Source organism: Arabidopsis lyrata, assembly GCF_000004255.2.
Source record: "Arabidopsis lyrata subsp. lyrata unplaced genomic scaffold ARALYscaffold_5, whole genome shotgun sequence".
NCBI lineage: Eukaryota > Viridiplantae > Streptophyta > Magnoliopsida > Brassicales > Brassicaceae > Arabidopsis > Arabidopsis lyrata.
The window spans coordinates 6,246,234-6,260,050 of NW_003302551.1; the positions used below are offsets into that span (position 1 = coordinate 6,246,234).

General features: G+C 29.5%; 1 long non-coding RNA gene across 6 annotated transcripts; it reads left to right on the forward strand.

Annotated features, from left to right (window-relative positions):
- Positions 1–1,043: 1,043 nt before the first annotated feature.
- Positions 1,044–3,821, forward strand: LOC9313273. 6 transcript variants are annotated; one of them, XR_002331693.1, is made up of 5 exons: positions 1,044–2,650; positions 3,012–3,091; positions 3,167–3,289; positions 3,361–3,391; positions 3,488–3,821. It is a non-coding gene; the product is annotated as an uncharacterized LOC9313273 (long non-coding RNA). The 6 variants fall into 6 exon arrangements; XR_002331695.1 differs by having other exon boundaries at positions 3,172–3,289; XR_002331696.1 differs by having other exon boundaries at positions 3,181–3,289.
- Positions 3,822–13,817: the final 9,996 nt, after the last annotated feature.

Consider the following 13,817-nt stretch of genomic DNA (forward strand, 5'->3'; position numbering starts at 1 on the left):
AAAGTAGTCCGGTGCAACTAACCAAAATAAGTTCCAACAATTAATTCATTATTTAAGACTAACAAATAACCTTTCACTATCATAATTTCCGTTATTCCCAAAATCAACATATCACTAAGCCTAAGTTTCCAGTACGTCGCCTAATGGATAATAAAATCTTCGAATATGTCTTTGGTTATAAGATAGACTTTAAACATCAAATGAATTTTGAAACAACCAATTGAGTGATATCAAACAATGCAGGATTGATCGTAAGAATATAGCAAGTTGTCGTAGCAAATGATTTTGGAGGAATACAACACCTTTAGTTTTATTTTATTTTTAGGATTTAATTTTATTGCTACCAAGCAAGAACAGATTCAACTCCGGATATAATATCAAACTTCTAAAAATTGTATATGGAAACGGAAAAAGATATGCGAGCGTGCACATTTTCTCTTTTTGGCAATCATAAGTCATTTGTGTTGGGATCAATCACTATACCTCGAACAAAAACACTTATTTTCTTGAACAAAAAACATTATCCTATTACCATGCATATGAATTCAATCTAAACACAAAAATTTGTGGGAAATTTATTAATTAGTAGAAGAATAATGTGACTCAACATAACTAGCACACGACATTCATAAAGCCATTATTGTAATGTATCCATCCAACCCCATGAACATGACTTGTCATATTAAAATAGATTTTCCATATTTGATAAAAACCATAGGTTATATCACTACAGGAAAACAAGCCTTTTGCGACTACTTTTTGTGACTCTTTTGTTGGTCGCAAATATTTGCGACGATACTGTTACCAGATAGTGACTCTTTAACGACTACGTTAAAAGTAGACGCATATTTGTCGCCAATTTACGACGCCAACGATTAGTCAGAGAATGGTCATAAATAAGCGACCCTTTTACGATACTTATGCAATCATGTCGAAATCCAAAAAAAGGTTTCGTGAAACTTCTTAATCGTCACAAAAGAGTCGTAAATTTACAACTAATTTGCCTCTCTTTGGAGACTCGTCCTGATTTAAAAATTGTTACTAGATCAAATCGAATGTTTAATATGTTAAGTAACCATATTTTGCATTGATTTTAACTAATACATTGAAAGATTAGTTGTTAATGTTTGAATTTTACATGTTTATAACTAAATCTTTGTAAAAACCTATCTTGTGGAAGATGTTTCATATAGTTTTAATCTTAATCTAAGTAAGTTTGAAAATAAACTTACCAAATCATTGTTTTGTCTCTTAAAATGAATGATATACTTCACAAATGGACTATGGAGTGTAACATAATCCTTATACCAATGTATTTAAATCTTAAAGTTCACAAATCATAAATATTGATTTGTGACTCATACGCGAACGTCGCAAAAGCGTATCTCTTTGCGATTACTTTGCCACTGTCTAATGTTACAACTAATGTGCTACTCGTTTGTGACGACTTTGTTACGTATTTTGCGACCGTTCTGGTACTCTTTAGAGACTCGTTCTGTTTTAAAATTGAAATTGTATAAAATAGAATGTTTAATATGTTAAGTAACTATATTTTGCATTGATTTGAACTAATACATTGAAAGATTACTTGTTAATGTTTTAATTTTACATGTTTACAACTTAATCTTTGTAAAAACCTATCATGTGGAAGATGTTACATATAGTTTTAATCTTAATCTAAGTATGTTTGAAAATAAACTTACCAAATCATTGTTTTGCCTCTTAAAATGAATGATTTACTTCACAAATGGACTATGGAGTGTTACATAATCCTTATATCAATGTATTTAGATCTTAAAGTTCAAAAATCTTAAATGTTGATTTGTGACTCATACACGAACGTCGCAAAAGCGTATCTCTTTGCGATTACTTTGCCACTGTCTAATTTTACAACTAATGTGCTACTCTTTAGTGACAACTTTGTTACGTATTTTGCGACCGTTCTGCCACAACATTTGTTCTTGTTCTTGTTTGTGACTAACTTGCGACGACTTTTGCGACAACTTGTACAACCCGTTTGCGACCGATTTGGGACCGTTTTCCGACTTTTACCAAAATTTAGGGTTTTCGATTAGGCGGGCTATTATCCCTCGTGTTTTTTTGGTTGCGACCAAGTTGGGACGAGTTTGCGACTCCTATTCTTTTATTACTACCAACGAAAAGTCACATTTCTCGAATCTGAAACACTTTAGTCTTTAGTCTTCGATTCCTCTCTTCGTTTCTTCTTCGATTTCTCTCTTCAATTCCTCTTTTTGATTCGTTTTCCTCCTCGATTCTTCTCTTCAATTCCTCTTCGTTTCTTCATTAATTTGGTAGTAGATCTTTGATTCCTCTTCTTCTTCGTTTCTTCTTCGATTCCTCTTCCTCTTCGTTTCTTCTTCGATTCCTCTCTTTGCTTTAATACCTTCTCTCTCTGTCCTCTCTTCGCTTTAATACCTTCTCCTCTCATCTCAAAACCCTAGCCGTCGATGTCGTCGCCGCTTCTCCTCGTCGCCGCTTCTCCTCGTCGAATGACACCTTTGTGTGGTGAGCTCGCGTGATTTAGATTTCAAGCTATGTGTTCTCGGATTTGAACAGTGAGTGGAGTCTCTCATCTTAGTCTGAAGCTCTTTCTAAAGAAGTGTTGGGCGTTTTCAAACTATAAAGAAAGGTTTGGTCTTGTTGAGAAGAATCATTTCTAAAGAAGTTTGATTCTGTTGGTAATTGATCTGAAATCCTAGGTTTTAGCCGTAGATCTGCTGCTTCTTTCAATTGATTTGAGAAACCGTAGGTATTGATTCCATAGAAGGTGAAGAATAAGATTCCAGAATTTTTGATTAGTCTTAGTGAGATCGTAAAATTCTTTCATTATGAGGAATCAGAGGTTGCTATGAGTGTTTATGGAAGCTGTTTCTTCTCGTTTTGGATTCTAATTGGGAGTATGGAAGTTGATTGAAAACAGTGTTGGTTTTCTTATTCGTTACCTAATATGTTGATGTTTCTTAAGCAATAATGAAGTTTTGAATTTGAAGGGAACGTGGAAGGAAAAATAAGGAGCAGATCTTAGCTTCATTATGTTGCCAAGTTCGAGTATTGGTTGTTGGTGACTCAGGTAATTTAGAAGTTCTGGTTTCATGTGGATTGTTATATTTTATTACATGTTTTAAGGAGTCAAAGCCAATAATAGTGGAGGCCTTTAAGAACAAAGGCATAACTGGTATAGGAGCTGCAAGGTTTTGTTGGGGTGGCGAGTTTGGTTTTCTTGTTTCTATCACTTCTATTAGATTGGATAACTATGAGAGAGAGAAAGGTAAATTAGTAATATCACACTTCCCTCATTCCTTTCTTTCCATTGTCCTAATAAAGGTTATGCGATTTCAGGAACAAGCAACTTGAAGAATCACGCCTCAAGGTAAACACTAGTTTTTCCTCTTTTGCTTCCAACTGAGTATAACCAAATGTAATTAAGCTTATGTGATCACATGATTATGAACCTTGTTAAAACCAGTGTTCCCTCTACAGTGGCTACTATATCCTAGGCACCGCCAATGCAACCGCCAATGCAACAGCCACTGCCAATGCAACAGCCACAACCACTGCACAAAACAACGTAGAAGAAACCATAGGAGAAACCAATCCAGCCACTGCACCACAAGGAACTGTCGCAGCCACACCAACAGTTTCTTCATCATCATTCTAAGTACTTTCTTCATCTTTTTTTCATTCTGTTATGAACATTGAGGATCCTTTTGAATGTTTAAGGTTATATATGTAAGGCTATGTTACCAACATTAGGGCTTTGAAACAAATTTAAATGATCGCAGATTTGTTTTTTGGTTTTCGATTTCTATTTTTTCTTTGAAGCAATTTATGGTAGTAGATTAGGGACTAAAATGTCTACTAAAAAACTGTAATCGTCGCGGAAATGTTGCTTATTTGTGACTACAGAATAATGTTAAATCCATCTCAAAACCCAAATTAGTCTCAATAATACGACTGATATATTAGTCACTAATTAGTCGCTAACAAATAGGTGTAGCTAATACGTCGTAAATTTACGACCTATACAGTCCGTCTCTACCGCGTCGCTAATCTGCGACCATCACAAGCAGTCTTAACAGCGTCACAAATTTGCGACGACAGTGCGACCATTGTAATTAGCGACCGTTTTTTAGCGACCAACGTGTGCAGTCGCAAAGAAGTCGCAAAACAGCAATTAGCGACCGTTTAAGGACTCGATTGGGGGTCGCAAAAGGCATGTTTTCTTGTAGTGTATGGATGTGAGCCTAAAGGAAAAGGAGTGATGCAACTATAATTGACTAATCATTTCAGATTATTATTTTCCTCATTTGATAGAACCATTGTTGATATGGATGAGAGCTAAGAGATGAGAGGATATGATATATTTGTATCCTTTCAAGTAATATATACACAAACATATCTATAAATATAGAATATTTGAAATTGAAGCAAAGGAGAAGATGATTGAGAAAGAAACAACAGCCAAGACAAGCACTTGGACATGGAAAAAAAAAACAAAAGAAAATGTAATGGGGACCTTCACACATGGGTATTAGAAAGACAAGTATATAGTGGAGCCAACGCCAAAGCTCATCTTAAGAATCTTTTCTAGCAAACTGTTGGTTGCAACCTCATCTTCCCTGAGTACCTTTTATTCTTCTTAATTTCAACATTGACAATCTTTTGTTTCAATCATTTTTTTCTATATATGAAAAAGATTTTAAAAGTTTTTTTTGTATTCATTTACGATTGTAATATGTTAGTCGTTTGCTGGTTGTTCGTGGGATCGAATACCGTATAAATGTGTATTTAAAGACTATAAGTTTGGTTAGTTGTTTTTAACAGACAAAAAAGTTTGGGTAGTTGCAAAACATTGTGCTGCATGAGCAATGCATGTGATATTATTGATTGAATTTGTACCATATTTTATTTGGTACATGATCATTTTTTGTATGGTGCATCCACCAAATCAATTTATTTATTATATATAGAAAATAAGAACCAAATGTATTATTAATCTTCTTTTATTCGTAAGGGATAACAACCAATGTAGTAATATAATCAAATATAAACTTTCGAACATTCTAATTGTAAATTTTTTTGCCCTCTTGGAATCAAGCAAAAATGTGTCTATTTCTGAAGTTTAAATTTTTCCTCTGATAAACTAATAATGAATGTTTTAAAGAAACCAAGTCACCAAGAGTAGTGTGCTGCTGATGTACTTATCCTGAACTTATAATATATGCTAAATTTCGTTATCATTCGAAAAATCCATTACAAATTCATTGTTGCCAGCTTGTTATACAGCAAAATATAAATAAATAATAAATAATTTATAAAACTTTAATAATAATTGTAGTTGAAGCCCACAGATTCGTTATGGCCCATTATTGTCCATGCAACCGCAGCCACCACACGGATGGCTAAAGTCACCATATAATTTGGTTTCCTTTATTAGACCGTATCTTATATTATAATTGAAATTTAGAGATTATATATTATATTTTTGAAACCCTTTTTTTCTTGGACAAAAATATTTTTGACACCCATGTGTCACATATTATAGGATCAATCATCAATGCTTAGCCATTTCGCTAGGTTTGGACTTTAAGCTTACAACGAAATGTTGTGCCAATTTAGTCTTCAACTTTTGCCTTTTGTTTTATTTGATAAGACTTTTACCATTACTAATCCTTGCTTAGCCACGTAAAATATTCCACCTATTTTTAGTTATTGACCGTAGGATCTATGGAGTCAAAGATTTTGAGATGACTATTTAGTATTTAATGATTAGTTCGGAAGAATCTATCAAGAAAATAAAAAGACAAATCTTCCAACAAAATACCAAAGTAGTCTTCAGTTATTAAGCTAAAGATATATTTTTCTTTTTTCGCATCAATCAAACCATACCATATATGTTGGATTCTTGATCCATGTTTTTTTTTTCTTCAGAATTTGATGATATATTCACTGAATCACATATGGTCATGTGGATTCAAAACGTGTCGAGGAAGAAGTGAAAAACAGTCTACACTTTATTACCATTTACCAAAAATTATGGTTTATGTGAAAGTATAACTTTTTAAAATTTGGTTTTCCTTATTTAGCACCGTTTAAATTGGTTGTCACCATTCGAACAGTGTTAGAATCATATACGTCACCGTGACCAGGAGATTTGGTGTGTGCTAGTCATTGTGATTTAAAATGTTCTCGAGCCTTGTAATTTTTGAGTTCAAGTTTGACTTGAAAAGTGGATACCAAATTTCACATGGAAGCCAATTTATCATACTAATTTCACGTGAAGCTTATGTCACAAGAACATCCATCTTTCCCACTTGTCTCGTTATAATAAATTATTATTAAATAACAACTAAAAGAAATTTGTTTTAAACTAGTTTTGTTTTATAGTCGGAAGATCTCAAACCACTTGTACTTGCAACTGCTTGATATGAAAAAAGTTAGAACATTTTTTTATACCTTCCGGTTGGTTGATGAGAACTAGTTAGAACTCGATAAATTTGTAATACCATTTTATTATTTATTTTATTTTACTGGATGAAATAGTTTTTTGTCATTTTGATTTACTTGTATGTGAGCTTTATCGCTATTAAACATGTTTATATATACAGTAGTTTCATATTAGGGAGACTCATAAAAATATCCCTTTTTTAATACCCTTTTTCAAAAATGCTCTCTTTGTCTGTCCATATTTAAAAATACCCTTTTTATGTATAAAATGACTAAATTACCATTTTTAATAAAAGATATCACAAATATATAAGGAAAACATGAGAATATGCACACATCAAAATTACAAATTTGATTTTGTAAAAACTTGTAAAACCTTTAAAATACCTTGTAAAATTTTTACGTAAAAAAGTTTCCCGCCAAAAATTTTTTTTGCGGGAAAAGTGATTCCGCAATTTTTTTGGCGTTAAATTTTTGGAGGGAAAATTTTTGGCGGTAAAAATTTACAAGATATTTTAAAGGTTTTTTACAGGGTATTTATAAGGTTTTACAATGTATTTTAAAAGGTTTTACAACGTATTTATATAGTATTTATAAGATATTATAAGATTTTACAAGCTATTTTATAAGGTTTTACAAGTTATAAGGTTTTACAAGTTTTTTATAAGGTTTTACAAGTTATAAATACCTTATTAATTCAAATTTTTGAGTATAAATTTAATTATTTGAATTTTAGAAGATTTTTTTTTACTTATGTGCATTATCTTCCCAAAATATTATATAATTTCTTACACTTTTCACTACAATTTCTATCATTATTTTCTATGATTTACTCATCGTCTTCCGACATCTACTTTTTTACACTTTATTGGCTCACATATGATATGCTACTGTGAATTGGTTCTCAAGGTAGATCATATCTATTTTATTCTTCCTATATTTGAATACTCAATTCTTTTTTATAAGTTGCATGATCTTTTTAGTAAAGTGGACATCAAAAAATCTAGGAAAATGTTTGCCATAAGGTGCATATAAAATTGTCTTATTGACAACAAATCTCATATATGAACTCATTCCAATTCACAAACATCCGATTTTAACATCAAATTTTGTACTTTATCTTAACCGATTGAATAATACTAAGCTCTTTTTTCACATATATAATTTGAAAAAAATTGTGATTCTAGAGACTATTCTTAATGTTGATTTCCCTAAAATATGTAACTTACGAACTCATAAAAAGTATTCTAAATTTTAAATATGTTTTTTTAAAAACAAAATCTTCTTATTTCTAATTAAAAATCTTCAATCTACCATTACTATTCAAATTTTCAAATAGTATTCTCAAATATTATTACTACCCAATTTTATTATTCGAGTAGATTGTTTTGTTTTTATTTATAATGTTTAGGACATATTTTTGTTTTATTTAAATTATCTTATTTTATTCAATCTATGTTAATTATCTTAACATTTATTAATTTTAGTTTTTTTTCTTTATTATACATTCATTTTTTTATTAAAAAAGCCTCCACTTTTTAATTTAGAAAATTATTTTAAGTAAAAACTTTTAAATTTGATATTTTTTTAACTCTTATATTCTTTATTCTATTAAATAATTGTTGTACCGCTAAGACGCTAACTATTTAAAAATAGTTACTCATTATATGTTAACATATAATTATCTAATTTTATATCTCTCAAATCTTAATTTCAAATTTTTTATATTTTGTGTTGTATGTATTTTTTTTTTAAAACCTTTAAATTTGATATTTTTTTTAACTCTTATATTCTTTATTCTACTAAATAATTGTTGTAGCATTAAAATATATGATAAGCTTCTTTTATCTTACCGCTAAGGCGCTAACTATTTAAAAATATTTACTCATTATATGTTAGCATATAATTATCTAATTTTATATTTCTCAAATATTACTACAAAAGTTTTATATCTTGTGTTGTATATATATTTTTTTTCATGTTCAAGGTTTTTTCGTAAATTATTGTTTTCATAATATAAAGTGTGTGAATCAATTTATTTTAATGTTTTTATTTTAATAAATAAGATATGTAGAATCCACAAAAATAGTAAAAAGTGATGACATGGATGCTGATGTGGACACTTTAAATGGAAAGAGAAATCTCTAATTATATATATAGGGGGACTTATTGGGATGTTGATTTGTGTAAACTTTGTGGATTTCAAAAGTTGAGAGATTTTTAAAATCTTTAAAGATTTTTGTGGATTCTAATAAATCTGTTTACACAAATTTGTGAAATCATTACAATAATTTTATGGGTTGTAGTAGATTCATGGTGATTTTTTTCTTCAAAAATTTATTAGAAAAATATTTGATATGCTTGCTTTCCAAATATTCTATCTTTTAATAAGGAATGATTATTTGTTTATAATGGTGGTTTGACGTAGAGAAAAACTCATCTTCTCCAATCATTATTTGTGACGAGCAAAGGTACAAAAACTATTTTTTTGTTCCTTCATCATAGTTTTGATACATTTTTTTGTATTATATTATGGAAAAGCTGTTAATGAAATAGCTGAAAATTTGGTTACATCGGTTTTGATTTTTGTTCTTTTAACGAACATGGCTGTTTGTTTTGATACGGTTTTTGTTTGCTATATATATGGATGGAATGTCTGGATTTTTTGTGTTTGTTTTCTATTTTGGAGTCGATGATTAGATAGTGGAAACGAGAGGGGTTTTTAGAATACATAGGATAACTAGAGTATTTTGAAAGTTGTTGTTAATGAGTAAACATATAAAGAATCATTGTTCCAATAACATTAGAGTTTGACAGAATTGCAAAATCAATAAATACACAACTTTTTGAATAACAAAAGATTTTAAATAGAATTACAAAATCCATACACCAATAACACCATATTTTAATTGAATTGCAAAATCACAACACCAATAACATGAGAGTTTACTAAGAATATAAGAATCTACAAACCAATAACAATAGAATCTTAAAATTTTAAAAGTCTTTAGAAATCAAATCTTCTCCTTTCCTCCACTTTTTTATTCATTTAATGTAAGAGCCATAGTGTTTTTTTCTTTAAGAAAATTAACTGAATTTATATATACTTCTCTTACTAGTACTATTTACGAAACCAAAAATCACAATCAATTGTAAGAATCAATTGATATAAACATTAAAAAAATATATTACAATAAGTAATAACTAGGATCTTATAATAAGATCATAAATCTAAACACAATTTCAATTGAGCTTTTTCACATGGGATAACGTGGAATCTAGGGTTAGTAGTTAGTAGAAGTACTCTGAAAAAATGATATATTGCAAAACAAAATAGGCAATGGGCTACTCACTACTAGTGTTGGTAATATACAGAAAGATGGAAATAGGTAAATAGAATCGATCAGCAAATTAATGTGAAATGAAACCTTACGCTTTTTTGACCTTTTCAGTTTTTTGACATCTAGTTCAAAAATGGCTAAACATTGCATTTATTGAACCTCGCATTTCGGTTCGACATTAGAATTGAGCTACATTACTGATCACTTTTTCTGAATATGCCACAACTATAAAAGTAAGTTCTATACAATATTAGAAATAAATTTTAACTTTACTAACAATATATTTAATCCATCAAAGTCAATTCTAGTTTGGAGGTGTATGTTCATTTAATGAGAATTATAAAAAAATTGGTTTGATTCCCGTAATCGAAATTTTTTTCCTATAAACATATATTGTACTACTAATATTTATTTTTATTATGAAAGACATTTTCTTTAGAATTATTGATAGATTATCATTCTATATCTTTTAAAACATTTTGTAGTCACTTATTTAAATATGACTATTATGAGTCGACAAAACAGAAAATCAATCAAACCTGATAAAGATTAATTGAATAAAAACGAATGTTAGACAGTTTCTATATTCGAGAAACTCATTGGATAAAGCAAACCACAACAAAACATTACTGTCATTGTAATAAACCAAATTAAACTTTAGTCCGGTCTTACCTCTAGTATTAGCCTATAACCAAACAAGAGTAACCAGAAGACTTAGGTAAGAGAGAAGAAAGTCCGTGAAGGATAAGAGAGAGAGAACGAGAGGGGAGACAAATAGGTCAACTTCAGAGAATAAAGACATGGGTACGTGGACACTAGTAGCCACACGTGCACTCAATCATCAAACTTATTCATGCATATATGTTTATAATATATGCTTTTTATTATATAATATATGGTTTTTATGTCATATTATTATAAAACAAACTCAATTTTTCCTCTCACCAGAAGCCGACGAGTACTTCCGGACAAACCAACTGACATTCTATAATCTCTTACTATGGGTTCCACTATCTTGCCCTTTTGTTACTCTATTCAGTTATTCCTTCCAACCACATAAGCATTTACTATTAATTTTGAAAATTATAAAATTTAGATGGTATTCGGATTTAAGTTTGTCTTATGAGAATATATTTTGGTACTTAATTTCTCCAAAAAGAATTTAATTTATCTAAAGATATATACTAAGTTTGATGTCTTTCAACGTTTTTACGTTTACGTTTTGTTCATCATAGTTTTACGGGAGACAAGGTAAAATTTCTTTTAGAGAAAGTTACAAAATTAATCTAAATTATGAGTTTAACTAGTATTACAATCCATGCTATAGCACGATTGTAACGTTCTGACCGCCATTTTTTTTAATGGGTATTACGTTTTTTCTCGGCCTGTGGAACAGTCGGTCCGCTACGTCTGGGAGGCTTTAAAGACTTGTTTACAGACCCTACAAATCACCACAAGATTGTTCCGAGAATCATTTCCCAGAAAATCATCCATCTGAAATTGTTCCAGCTCAAGCACGCTTAAAAACAAAAATCATTATATCATCACATATTTGAGGAAAATACATAGAAAAAAAACACATAAGAAAAGCAGAGAAAATACACTTACGAATTAATGATGCATTTAGTGTCTTCAAAACTAAGAATCTAGGACATAGATTCATTTTTACCAAAGAGAAATACAAAACAAATCTAAAATTCTAAACTATCGTCCCGCTTTTAGAAATGCTTAATTATTATCTCATTTCTTTTGTGTCACTAATTCTTGGTTTCGTTATCGTGAAAAATATTTCGATCAAACATATATAACACCCAGAGCCGGACCAACAAAATTGGGGGCCCCAAACAATTTTAAAAAAAATAATATCAAAATTTTCATAAAATAAAAAAAAAACTAGAATAAAAATAATTTGTTAAAGCAAATTATTCTTGATTGTTTTAGAATTTCTTTAAATAAAATATTTTCTCTTATTAGATGGAAAATCTTGTGGTTGTATGGAAAAAATAACTTACTATTTTTTTTTTATCATTCAATTATATATAATAATTATATATTTTTTAGGTATACACAATATTTTAAGATCTATATATAATAAATGATATACATATATATATATATATAAAGTAATTTTGTGGGGCTCCTCTAAAATGGGGGCCCCATTGCAATGTTTCATACCAATGTCCTCCGGTCCGGCTCTGATAACACCATATTCTTATAGACTTTATGGATACTGATCATGCTTTCGATCTTGAACCGCTTTTAGGCTTCTTAACATTTTCAGTTTTGCTTAATCTTCTTCAGTTAAATCAAAAGAATTGTTGTCAATCCAAAAAAAAAAACATAATCAACCGAAGCATCTTGCATAAAAAATAGAAGATTTTATGAGAAACAAAACAAAAAAAAATATACTACAAAGCCAACTAAGAAAGAATAACAAATAAATAATATATATGATATTAATAGAAAAATTGTGAATAAAAAAAATTTAAATGTTGATATGGTAACTAACTAAAAAATCATTGTTGTATTACCTAGGAACTAGGATTTAACCCGCGGTACACCGCGGGGTCATATTTTATTTCTTTAATTAACAATGTTTAAATTTTTTTAAAAAATAGTATTCAAATTAGATGATATAAATTTTTGATGTTTTTAAGTTTGACCCGTAGAACATATATAATTCAGTAACATAGTATTGTAATTACACATTTAGAAGTGTCAAAAGAGATTAAAAGATTCAATATCCATTGTTGCACTTCTTTCTCTGTTTGTATAACCCGTCAAAATAAAAATTAGAATTTAATATTGTCATTTTCTCTTTACAAATTTATTTTATGATGTGTTAGTATTACGATTCTCAATTTTTTTTATATGCAAACAACATCAAATGCATGGAGAAGAAGATATGATACATTTCTGCTTTATATTTAAATATTCAATATATTGATAAAAACTGAAATCAAATTTTAAAAAAAAAAACTAAAAATTGAAACTCTAACTTCAATCCGACGACTACTTCTATCTCCTCGATCATCTCTAAGCCTAGAAAAAAACAAAAATAATCCAAATCAGTACCTTCCATACAATCGAGAAAGGAGTCTCTAAACTGAAAAGATGATTTCAATTCAAGAACAATCACCTATTATGGTCACGATCACGGCATTGGCCATAGTCATCATCATCTCTTCTACCACGTTATCTTCTTTCACTACGCTCGGTTCTATGATCCATGACGACTGTTTATATGATGACGCTCACAATCTCTGTATGTTCTTTCCATCTATATCGCTTCTTCTAAGAGAGACTTTAGAGTCATTTTTCTGTCCTTATCACGGCCATTCTCTCTTTCTTTATCATTACTTTTTGAAGTCTCTCTTCCATGGTCACGTGTTTCTCTCTACACAATTAAAAACACAACTCATAAATTAGTTTTAAGAATCAATGAAACTAAACGAAAACCATACACAAAATCAATGAAACTAAAATAGATTACAGCTAGTAGATAAACTAATGATATAAGAATAACAAAATTGTACTATATTTATAGTGTTAAGAGAGTTGTTTTTAATTTTCGGGTTGATAGAATATAATTTCTCTAATAAATAATGAAATCAAATCTAAACGATAAATTTTTTTTTTGTAAAGAACGCATTTGGATAGTAATTATTATATGTGCATGTATACTATTAAATAGGTATTAAAACGGAAATGTAGGATACTATTTAGATTTTTTATAGAAATTTCTTAAACTAATTAGATTCCAAGATTTGTTACGTGAGAGTAATTAGGGGGATCACATTAAATAATCGAAATTTTGAAAAGAAAGATGCGAGATTATTGCAAAAGATTAGAGCAAATATTTTTAATCCGGCGAATATATTTAATGTTTTACTTGGAGATGAGTAAATAATTTATTGATTTTAATTCTCTTGTTGTAGATATGGTTAGTAGGATTATCGTAAATGTTAAGTTGGTAGTAATTAAATGAGATTTGAGATCTCGGATGAG